Source organism: Bombus bifarius, unplaced genomic scaffold (genome assembly GCF_011952205.1).
Source record: "Bombus bifarius isolate JDL3187 unplaced genomic scaffold, Bbif_JDL3187 scf7180000009144, whole genome shotgun sequence".
NCBI classification, from domain to species: Eukaryota; Metazoa; Arthropoda; class Insecta; order Hymenoptera; family Apidae; genus Bombus; species Bombus bifarius.
In genome coordinates this window covers 151,201-163,247 of record NW_022884929.1, presented here as the reverse complement: position 1 = coordinate 163,247, position 12,047 = coordinate 151,201, and positions in this window count along the sequence as shown.

The following is a 12,047-nucleotide window of genomic DNA, read 5'->3' as shown; positions in this document are numbered from 1 at the left end:
TGGCGGAAGAAGTACCAACTTCGCATGTAGGAACTATTGATTATACCAACATGACATTTATCTCAACAGATTAAACAGTACTGAACGCTATGATGATGCGCTAGCATGATATAATGTCGACGATGAGGTAGCGTTGTTTGCTGATTGGTTATACTTCAGGACTACAAGTGGGACCTCTGTACGGTCGCTGGTTAAATCGGTCACTTTGCGATATGTTTATGAAATCTAAACGTAATTGTTTTGTTAACATTTTCATAATTATACCGCAATTTTAGGTTTAAATAAACAAATATTTAATAATTATTTTAATGTCGATTACTATAAATAACGATTATTATAGTGCGAAATTTTATGTGTATATAATATGTTAAAATATGTAAATGTATGTAAAATAAAATATATAAATGTGTGCATATGCAAAATATATTACATGTTTGTGTACCTACATTCAAAATATGTAACAGTTATACTTTATATTACGTTATATTTTAGATTACGAATTTGGTTCTTTTCGTTCATTATGTTCTTTTATTACAATTTAATTGTCAGTTGCAAATCGATTCATAAGACTCATATGGGAAGGATCTTTTTATTGCAAATAGACTAATGGAAAGTTTTTCTTTAAAATCAATTGCGAATAATAATTTTGAATAAAAACGGAAGAATAAATGTCTTTCCTAAAGGAAGAAAAATAAATAAGTTATGAAAATCTAATAACTAATAAAATTTTATTCGTTATTCCTTATTGACTGTCTATATTAGACCTTGATATTTCGTGTCAGTTATCCTTATCTCTGACATTCAATAAGAAAGGAGAACATTTGTTTAGAACCTTACGTCCTCGAGAATGTTTCTGGTCCCATAACAAACAGTTTTTGTAAACAAAATCTTATTTTTAAAATTACAGTTGCCAGTAGAGACTGCCTAGCGCGGAACAAGTCTCGCTCTGACAAAATAATATTATTACACACATGTATAGCATTACAAATTAGAAACAGAAAAGACATGTACCTCTGTAGCTCATAACTTTCTTTGACGAAAATTTATTCCTATTCTAATTATAAAGTTTTTAGTAATAATAATAATAAAATAATGACTCGATGATTGAGTACATATTAACAAAAATACCCGTATCTGAAATGTTTATTATTTTGAAACTTAGTGAAGTACAATTATTTCATAAAGTTTATTATTCTCGCTTTGTTTCGTGCAAAATCAATAATTATATCTTTGTAATTTCAATTTTCACATAACTTATTCAAATTAAATAATCAATTAGATAGTCTTCCCTGAGACATAGTAGTATGTATATAATTGTTAATTAATTTTAATCTAGAGAAAGTACGCCCTGCAGAGGCGATTGGAATAATTAGTAATATTCTTAAAGTAACATAAAATTGGAAAATAAGTCCTTAATTTTATATATCATATTCGAACATTGCATTGGTGTTATATACAACAAATTTTGACTGTATATGTCACAAAATATTTTTATTTCATTAAGCATGTCGCTTCTATCTACATTTCGGTGATTTTCATTTTCTAAAATAATGTCCAAATTCATACGGTGTTTAATCGGTTCCTCTGCTTTCATATTTTTTAGTATTGTTATATTATATGAAAATCTGAATGGTACAGAATCATGCTCAATGCTCAATTTGCATGAACCTTTCTCCGATTGAAAATATTCTCTGATCAGTCATAACTAAAAAGTGCTTTTTGAAAAAGATAACTTCGGTGTTATGCGAACGTGTATCTCCGCTTCATAGGCATAACAAATTTTCGTTTTCTTAATACGACGTCTTAAAAATTTAATGAAACGTCATTATTAGAGCAGGTGAACCTGTCGAAGAGAGACTTGCTCATCGATTTCGATGCCCTTGAAATATATCGTGAGATCATGATTCTGAACAACATTTTCTTATAGATACGAATGCTCGGTCTTAGTTTTCGTTACATTCATGCAAAAGCATGTTTGGTATCATAAACATATAAATCCTTTTTTCATATTTTATATAAAATTAAGAGAATAATGCTTGACATCTTATTTGTAAATAAAATAGTAGACGGTATTATTTCTTCTTATAATGTCAACCAGCAATTTTCTCTTAATGTCCCTTTAAGATGTCTTAGAACCAACAATTTATTCTACACCGGTCACACATATTGCTTTAATCGTGAGCTAAATCATGCTAACTCCTTTTATTCGCAGATAGATCAACTTTGGCAAATCACAGTCTCCTTAAAACACTTGCTGGAACGTTTATTTTAATTTATTTGTATGCTTGTATCTATATTTAATATATGTCGGGTTTACATTAGAATTAGGGTTAGGGGCGTGAAACGAATCTTCGTTTGGGTTACACGTTGTCGTTATGCAATAGAGAAGACATTGACTAGTGCAAATACGATTATTATAGAACCGGACAAGTAACCGCGGTAGTTAGGTACTCGAGAAACTAATGACAATGATCCTAGGTTCAATAACGAATCCGCGGTCGACGGGATGATAGATGAACGTACTCACAAAATCTAAGTCGGACGCGTAATATTCACTGGTCGTAAAGGGTTACTCCTTTTATCAATGAGATCGCGAGCGAGAATGCCTTTCCCGTCCCGATGATGCCACAGAGGAAAACTATAATGGGGTGTGTCTAAGGACACGAGATCATTGGATTCGTCGAGAAAAGCCTTCGTTCAGAAAGTAAGGGAAATTGGCGTTGCTGCTAATTGGTCAATCTCAATATCGGTGGTTAGAAAAAGATGCTAGCCGAACTCGAGGGAAAGTTGCTAGTGGGAGACGCCGTTCGTTGCAAAATAGGTCTCCCCTATTTTCCCGTAGTTGGAACAAAGACTGTTTGTCTATTCCAGGACTTTAGATAACTAGATCTTAATGTTTATAACGGCCCTCAGGCTAGCTGAACATGTACTGCGGAGACGCATCGACATCTGGCAATCATCTTACTCGAAGAATAGGGTCTGCGTGTGGCGAGCCACGGGACAGAAACCGTTGGAATGTTTACTGTCGCGTGTCACCACGAATATTTCTTTTAAGGAGAGCTATAGAATTACTCCATACCTTTGTTAGACAAAGCGTTCATCCCGTGACCGCGGCTACGTTCGGCGACTGGCTGTCGCCTCGATCCCAAGCTCATCAACACAGCTCGCGAACAATTACAATCGGATTGAATAACTACAATTGTTTAATTACAGCTATAGTAGACTCTAGATTACAATGGTGCGGGATTATCCAAAATTCCAAAGGCTCCGGTGTTTTTTCATCTCCGACGAATATATCGAAAACTAAATTGAGAATGCGATAATCGCGAGACTATCAATTTATATTATTTTAAATATAATTATTCTGTACGTCTTTCAAATTTATTCGTGAAATTAGGAGTATTTTAAAAGATAAAGAACAAAATCAAGGATTCTGTTACATTGAACCGCTTAATTGAGCTTAATTACTAAATAAGTTCGGATTATCCTTTTCTCTTCCTTGCTCTAGTTTTTCCTCGGTCCTGTCGTTTTCGACGAGCTGGTCGATCGTCATAATGACATTAACAAATTAATATCTTATTCGACAATGATAACGGATTTCTTTTCATTAGAAAATCGATTGGCTGTGTTTACAATCAGAACATCAGCATTTTCTTTGGCCTGATTGGTTACAAATCCAACAATGTGAAATTCACCATGAAGCATGAAGATAAATTTGCATTTAATTTCATCGTTTGAAAAAGAAATTGTCTTTTGAACGAGGCATTTTCACCTTACGAAAAAGCTCTGTTGCGTTTGTACAAGAAGAATGTTTTCATCGGAATGGTTATCCAAAAGAATAATTTGCAAAAACATTCTGTATAATATAAATGTGTATATCTGTACTATATGCGAATTCACCGCTAATCTACATCGACCCATTATCACCTGTTCTATGGTCGTAACTGACCATATACCAGATCAGTGCTTTTCTATTCTTCGAATGAATTTCTGGTTTTTGCGAACATCCATAGTAAACTTGAATTCGAGTAGTATGACTTTTAATTGTCATACCCCAAAGTCGAATATCATGAGTTCAAATAGGCTTTATGATTGTTTTATGTAGCGATAGTTTATTTTCTGGTAATAGTTCACCAGTACTACAGTACTGAATGTACTACAGTGTAGAAGAATGTCTACAGTGAGTCAGTACATTTCCTTCCTTTTGAGTCTGATTTGCTCGATTTCTTTATTTATGTGTTGTTTCCAAACAAATTTGTCTGGATGTAGATGGTCCGGGCACGGTCCTGACTATCTAACTGTTTTGATTTGCTGTATGATGTGGTGGTTGAGAATGATAAGAGGTGTGGTACCTTTCCTTAATGTGAATATAATGAGGTTGCATTTACCCGTATTTTCAGTTTATTTCTATTTATTTCGCCGCTGCTCGAGTATTTCAATGTGAGTTTGTAGCTGTAGCTACATTAGAGTAGGTTCTAATTTATTTTATATAGTGTCGTACAGTGGCAACTATCTACTTGCCAAGTCGCGTTACAGGAAAAAACCTGGGAGCACAAGAAATTACTTTGAACCTCCAGATAGGTGGGCTGATATAGTCGGCTGCCCGAAAGTTCCATTATAATATTTCCGAATTAAACATAATAGGATTTGGAAATATTGCGCTATAACGGTTTGTGAACAATATAAAGGAATAATGATAATGTGTAGGTCAAGGTGGGTGTAGGTCGTGAGATAAAGGATAGTGTAGATAAATATGACAAGGTATATTTACAAACAAGTTATTTACTATAAATTATTTAATATGTATACAGGCCAGTCGTATTATAGCGATAGTTAGAGTCAAATTATTAATTTTAGTTTTTTATCGTAGTTAATATTATGTTGGTTGTGGCCATGATGAAGGCGAATCAGGATAGTCCTGACCGAGGTCGGTGGTCTGGACCAATAACAAATAATATCAATATTAATATAGCAAATAAATATCATAAACATTGATATCATTTGTAAGGGGATGCACTTTGAGCATAGTGAATTTATGTTGAACAGTTTTTAGGTACTAGATTGAAATTAGATAATAATTTTGTTACTTATGTTATAGATTTACCCGTTAATTTTAAGGAGATGTAATTGTTCAGGCTCCGTTAATTCACTGGATATGTTGCCCTAAACCAGGATATTTAAATTTTAGATTGTATATTGTATTGATAGGAAGTACTTTATCGCTACAATTATGAGTTTTGATTAAATATAGCATAGTGTCGAATCACTACGAGAAAGGAGGTCAGTCGTAAAAAATGGCAGTAATTGTATAATACCAAAGAACAAGCCAAATATACCGGAATGACTCACCGGCTAGCGGTTGTGTCTATCAAAAACAAAAGAAGTTTGAAAGATCTTAGTTTATAGGACTTGTTGACAATCAATGTCACGCGGTCGATACAATGTTTGAGTGGACTGTGTTTAGACACACAACATAATTTATAAAATAAACAATTCTTATATTTGATTTAAGAAATGATAGATGGTTTGCGAGCAGTATTTATTAGACAGTGGCTGAAATTCAGTTGATAATTTGAATTTAATAATTAAATATCTAACGAATGAGTTTTTAGTCTATAAAGCACGAATGGAACAGATGATAACAATCTACAGAGCGTTCGTGCTTGGCGGGTGTATTATTTTGTTTTGTTTACCTAGTGGATGGGTATTCTGCTGCGATGGTTTTAAATTTGTAGATGTAAATAATGGGATTGATTGATATTATTATAAGCAGTGGGTGATCACTGCATGCACCTTGAGAGTTGTATAGCACTGGTAGAGTTATTCGAGTGGAGATAGTGGCTAACTATTGATAAACTGCGTAAAATGCACTTGCACTTGCACATAAATTCAATCGAGATTGTTAGTTAGAATCACGTGGCAAGTTAAAGTATATGTCGGAGATGAAAGGACATCGGAGCCTTTCTTTTGGAATTTCGGAAAAATCCCTTAATACCTTAATCCCTTAATCTAGATTCTATCATAGGCGTAATTAAATAATTGTCGTCATTCGATCCGATTGTATTTGTTCTAGATTTGTGATAATAAGCTTGGGCTCGAGGCGACAACCAGTCGCCGAACGTAGACGCGGTCACGGGATGAACGCTTTGTCTAACAAAGGTATGGAGTAATTCTACAGCTCTCCTTAAAAGAAATAGTTTTAGCGGCACGCGACAGTATACATTCCAACGATTTCTGTCCCGTGGCTCATTACACACAGACCCTATTCTTCGGGTATGGTGGTTACCAGATGCCGACGCATCTCCACAGTACATGTTCAGCTAGCTTGAGGGCCGTTATAAACGTTAAGATCTAGTTACCTAAAGTCCTTCAAACAGACAAACAGTCTTTGTCCCAACTACGGGAAGATAGGGGAAATTTATTTTTCAACGAACGACGCTTCCCGCTAGCAACCTTCCCTCAAGGACGGCTAGCATCCTTTTCTAGCCACGGACATGAAAATTTACCAATTAACAGCAACGTCAATTTCCCTCACTTTCCGAGCGGAGGCATCTCTCCACGAATCCGATGATCTCGTGTCCTTAGACACACCCCATTATAGTTTTCCTCTGTGGCATCATCGCAACGGAAAGTCATTCTCTCGCGAGGCAGTATTAGCGAGCTACTTAGCGTGTTTACGCTCAGTGTATATTCCACGTTTTAACAAACAGTTAGTTTAGTTATACTTCCACCGTAGCTAAGCAAGTCGAGTACGATTTGGGCTTTGGAAGGAAGAGAATCGTGTTATCCCGTTGAGCGTGGATTCGTTATTGAACGTGGGATCATTATCATTGGCTTCTCGAGTATTTAATTACCACGGTTACTTGTCAAATTCTGTAATAATCGTATTTGCTCTAGTCAATGTCTTCTCTATTGCATAACGACAATGTGTGATCCAAATGAAGATTCGTTTCATGCCCCTAACCCTAACACTAATCATAACGTAACCCGATATATATATTATATCACTGCACGTTTTTGTCGATAAAACACGCATGATATTAGGAAAATGAATGATTTACATGGTTCACACTTGCGCATCTTGCTCGACCGCCTTGCGATTTTGGCACCTTATTACATTCGAGTTGCGAATATAATAACGACGCGTACTATGACTGACAGTCGGCGCTATGTTGCGTACGATATTAGATCTATCATGCCAGATATCGAATCTATTGCGCATGCGTGAGATGAGATTGGGCACGCTTGTAAAGAAGAAACGATGCACATGGAGGATTCCTCTTCGCCCGATATCTTTCAATATTTATGCAAAAAGAATTACCGAGCGGCAATTCTCCACTTCTCGAGCAATTCGAACCGTAGGTAAACGGCTGTTCCTCGTTGCCGAAGGAAGGAGTAAAGCACTCTTCGTGTTACCTCCAATAAGAGTCCCTGCGACCATATCTACGCCTCTCGTTCCCCACGACGTTCGGTAACAGCCCGATACTACGTGGATGAATATTATTCTGCTCTAAACTCGCCTTGCGAATAGTTCCCTATTTTTCAGTTCGTACGGTCCTTCGTTCCCTTTCTCTGGTTTATGGGCTGTGGGATTTTTGAAAATGAAACCAGATCGGCAGAAAACAAATATCCCTGCGTATCGTACACTGCGATCTTCGATCGTACAGTGAACGATGCAAAGTAGAGATGATTTTCTTGATGAATTCGCAAGAGGCCAGCATTCGAATACATTCTTGCTTCCTCTTGACAAATTCAATTTTTTCTTTAACCAGCGTGTTTGTCATTTGCTTGTGTATTTTATAGAAAAAGTGGACGTATTGAGGGGACGTACCGTGATGGAGGGGAAAAATCGTTTGCTCGACTGCTTTGTCGGTAATGCAGAAACGAGCACAGTAGTACCGCTATTGGATGGATCCCTTCCAAGTGACTTTATGTTAAGGTATAATAAATTAATTGCTTTATTTGCACACAACATCGATACATATATATTACATTCTGAAGACCTAGATAACCTTCTTAAACGCACGCTTGTTGTCAAACGGACTATTCTAGATGCTTCTAACAGCTATCAACAGTCTTTTGTCTCAACTAAGACCTGAACGTCCTCTGACACTTACACACACATTCACATGTACGGTGTAAATGTTTCATCTAACTAACGCCTTAAAGTTCTTTTCTGTCGAAAAATTGGAAACATCTGCGACCGGTACAGCGCATCTGGATTTCTGTTAGGAAGAAGACCCTCGACGTTCGATCCTGTCTCAAAATCGGACGCGGATGCCTCGACATACGGCGTTTAACCGCCACTCCCTTCTTGCTGGCCACTACGCGAACTCTTCTAACAATTTAAAACGTATTCTCGTCGCGAGTTACGCGAACTTGTTCGCGCAACGAATTTATAGTTTCTCCGTGCACGACACACAGGTTCACAAATCTGATACTACCGGAAGGTAGCAAATTATAGATACGCTGACACGTAAGTTTTTCCTTTTCTTCCTCTTTCTTTCTTTTTTTCTTTTCTTTTCTTTTTTCGAATCACGTTCCTGGCGAATCGAACCTGAAGACTAGAATGGTTTTACAATCTTTAGACGTAATCCCGGTCGGCGATTTCCATGCAATCAGAGTTTCAAATTCAGAAGCGCCAAATGAAACGAGTCTTTCTTGCACATTCGCGCTTTGACGTTGTCCTTCCGAAGATCCTGAACTTTTGATTCCGAGCCCCAAAAATCGTCAAGTTGCGAGTGTCACTGCACTCAACGTGCCTCGCTTTCAACACCGATAAACTTTCTGATAAAGTCCAATTTCAAAAATCTAGAAGCACGTACTTTGCGTTTTGTCCTCACCTTTTTTCTTTATTTCAAGACTTTATTTCGTTCTTTGTTTCAAACAAGCGACTGTTTCTTTCTTCCTTTCCTTTTCCCTGTTGAAGGACCTCAACGATACAAGCGGCAAACCATGTTTGGATCATCGACTCAGGAGCTACGGATCACATGACAGGACGACAAGAATGGTTCAGCGTCCTCGAAAAATTCGACAACACGGTAAAGATAGAGATCGGCGATGGTACGTTCATGGGTACGCGCGGTAAAGGAAAAATCAAGGTAGACACGTTTGAGGACGGCAAATGGGTAGCATGTACAATGAACGATGTCTTATATGTACCAGGTATGAAAAGAAATCTATTTTGCATTAGATCTGTCGCAAGGAGGGGCATAGATTTCTGTATTTTCAAGGAAGGGAAAAAATGTATGTTTTTACAAAACCAGAAAGTAATAGCAAGAGGTTCTGTTATCGGAAATTTATATAAGGTCGATATGCGAGTTATCATACCGTCAGTTTGCAATCTTAGCAATAGAGCTGTGGCGGCACTCGACAACAAATACCGCAACTCGACACTAACTTCCACCGGACGACGGTAGCGCAGTGGTTAGCGCCTTAAGTTACGAACGTTCTGAACACGAGTTCAAATTCAGGCGCCTGTAGTCCGATTTTTCTTCCATGGCACATAAATGAGAAGAAAGCAGCAGTAGCTTATAGCGACGCCTACATCAGCAGCAGCAGCAATACTATCGCGACCACTACTATTACACCTCAGAGCGGACTCAAACGCGGACACCCTGCAGTTATGGCACGAACGGCAGTCATCACAACATCAGACACGTTAAGGAATTTTTAAAGAATTCGCATATGGAAGTTGTAGAGGACAGTAGTTACTGTTTTCTGTGAAGGTTGCGCGTACGAGAAACATCAGAGATCGAGTTTTCACGAGAAAATCAAGCGTGTGACTAAACCTCGCGAAATTATTTATACGGATGTATGTGGACCTATGGAAGGCGAGTCATCAGGCAAGAAATCGTATTTTCTTATGTCTAAAAATGATTTTTCAAATTCACGAAGATTTACAACATAAGTTAGAAGTAGTCGAAAAACTAAAAACTCTTTGCCTAGAAGTCGAAAATCAATTCAACTATATGCTATATGCTATATGCTATATACGAAACCGAATCTACCGCTGTTTTTATGAGCCGAAGCCATGAACACAGCAGTACATGTCATAAACAAGACCGGGCCGACAAGACAGGACAATAAAGCACCGTATGAACTGTGGTACGGGTAACCGCCTGATTTAGAAACATTTAGGGTTTTCGGTACTGAGTGCTTTGCACACATACCTGCGGAAAAGAGAAGAAAACTTGACAAGAAGGCTAACAAAGGATATTTGGTAGGCTACCTAGATGATGGACGAGGGTATCGAGTGTACGTGCCGACGGTAAGAAATGTAATATTGAGCCGCGACGTAATATTTAAGCCCGAACTAGAAACTGCGAGATTTGTTAATTTAAGTTTACCGAAAATTGTCGAGCGCGAAGATGTGTGTGAGCAGAGCGATAGAGCTTGTACGTATGAAAGTGCAGAGAGTGAACACGAAAAACAACCTCATGGAACTAGCGAGAATGTGAGACAATTGAGAGACAGAGGTGAGATCAAACGAACTGATTTTTATCGTAGCCCAATAACGTACGTAGCGGAAAAGTCACCGGTGGATTTTAACGACGCGAAGAGATCCGGAAAGAAATAGTTATGGGAAACGGCTATGCATGATGAAATGAAATCGCTCCATGAAAGTAAGACGTGGATCTTGTAGAAAAACCTAAAGATCAGAAGGTACTTAGTAATAGGTGGGTTTTAACGGTAAAGCTAAATGCGGACAACTCGGAACGACACAAAGCGCGACTTGTAATAAAAGGGTGTTCACAGAAAGAGGGCATAGGTTATAAGGAAAGTCCCGTTACCCGGTTTGACACAATTAGATTAATGCTCAGTATTGCTACCAAGAATAATCTACACCTCGGACAGTTTGACATTAAAACCGCATTTTTATATGAAAATCCGAAAGAAAACATCTATATGAAACAACCTAAAGGCTATGATGATGGTGCGAATCGCAAACGTTTCACAAAATTTATTTCAAATTTAAAATTTTATCAGAGTAATGCAGATCCTTGTTTTTATATTTATACAGAAGATGACAAATTAATGTTGATGACCATATACGTAGACGATGGAATGGTAGCAGCTTCAGACGAATCTCTAATTGATAAATTGTTCAATAATTTAAGTAAAGAATTCAAAATTACGAGTTCGAAAGAAGTAAAGAATTTTCTTGGACTTGAAATTAATAGATTAAAGATGGGTCAATATTCATTCATCAGTGCAAGTATATGGAAAGCATATTAGAAAAATTTTATATGATTGGGGCAAACAGTGTTTCTACACCTACCGAGACTAATTGGAGCGAAAGTAACATAAGCAATAATGACTGCAACGCACCATACAGAGAAGCCGTAGGAAACTTAATGTTTTTACAAATTGTAAGTAGGCCACACATTAATTTCGCAATAAATATAGCGTCGAGTCATTTAGAGAATCCAAACAAGTATCAGTGGAAATTAGTCAAACGAATTTTACGCTACATAAAAAGGACCGCAGACATGGGACTCTTATATACGAAAGCAGGCAGTCTCGAAACCTTTAGCGATGCTGACTATGCAGGCGACAAAGAAACAAGAAAGTCGACATCAGGCGTTGTATGTAAGTATGCGAATGTGGCCATTACATGGCAATGTAAGCGACAACAATGTATAGCTCTATCTACGACAGAAGCTGAGTATGTCAGTGCCGCCTCAGGAGCGAAAGAAATTATGTGGCTAAAGAAAATATATCTTGAATGTACAATAGAGATCTTTAAGTATAGGCTATGTATAGGCAATACTAGTGCCGTGAAATTAATTAAGAATGCAGAATTCCATCAAAGAAGTAAGCATATTGACGTAAGATATCGTCTCTTGCGAGATTTATAGAATAGAAGCGAAATTAGTGTAACGTATGTAACAAGCGAAGAGCAACTGGCAGATATATGTACAAAGGCGTTGCTAAAACTAAAATTTGGATATTTAAGACAAAAGTTTGGTTTGAAAAATAAAAAAAAAATATTAAGAAGTAATTGTTTGTAGAGATGTAGAGCATTTTAGAGAGGGTGTCTAAGT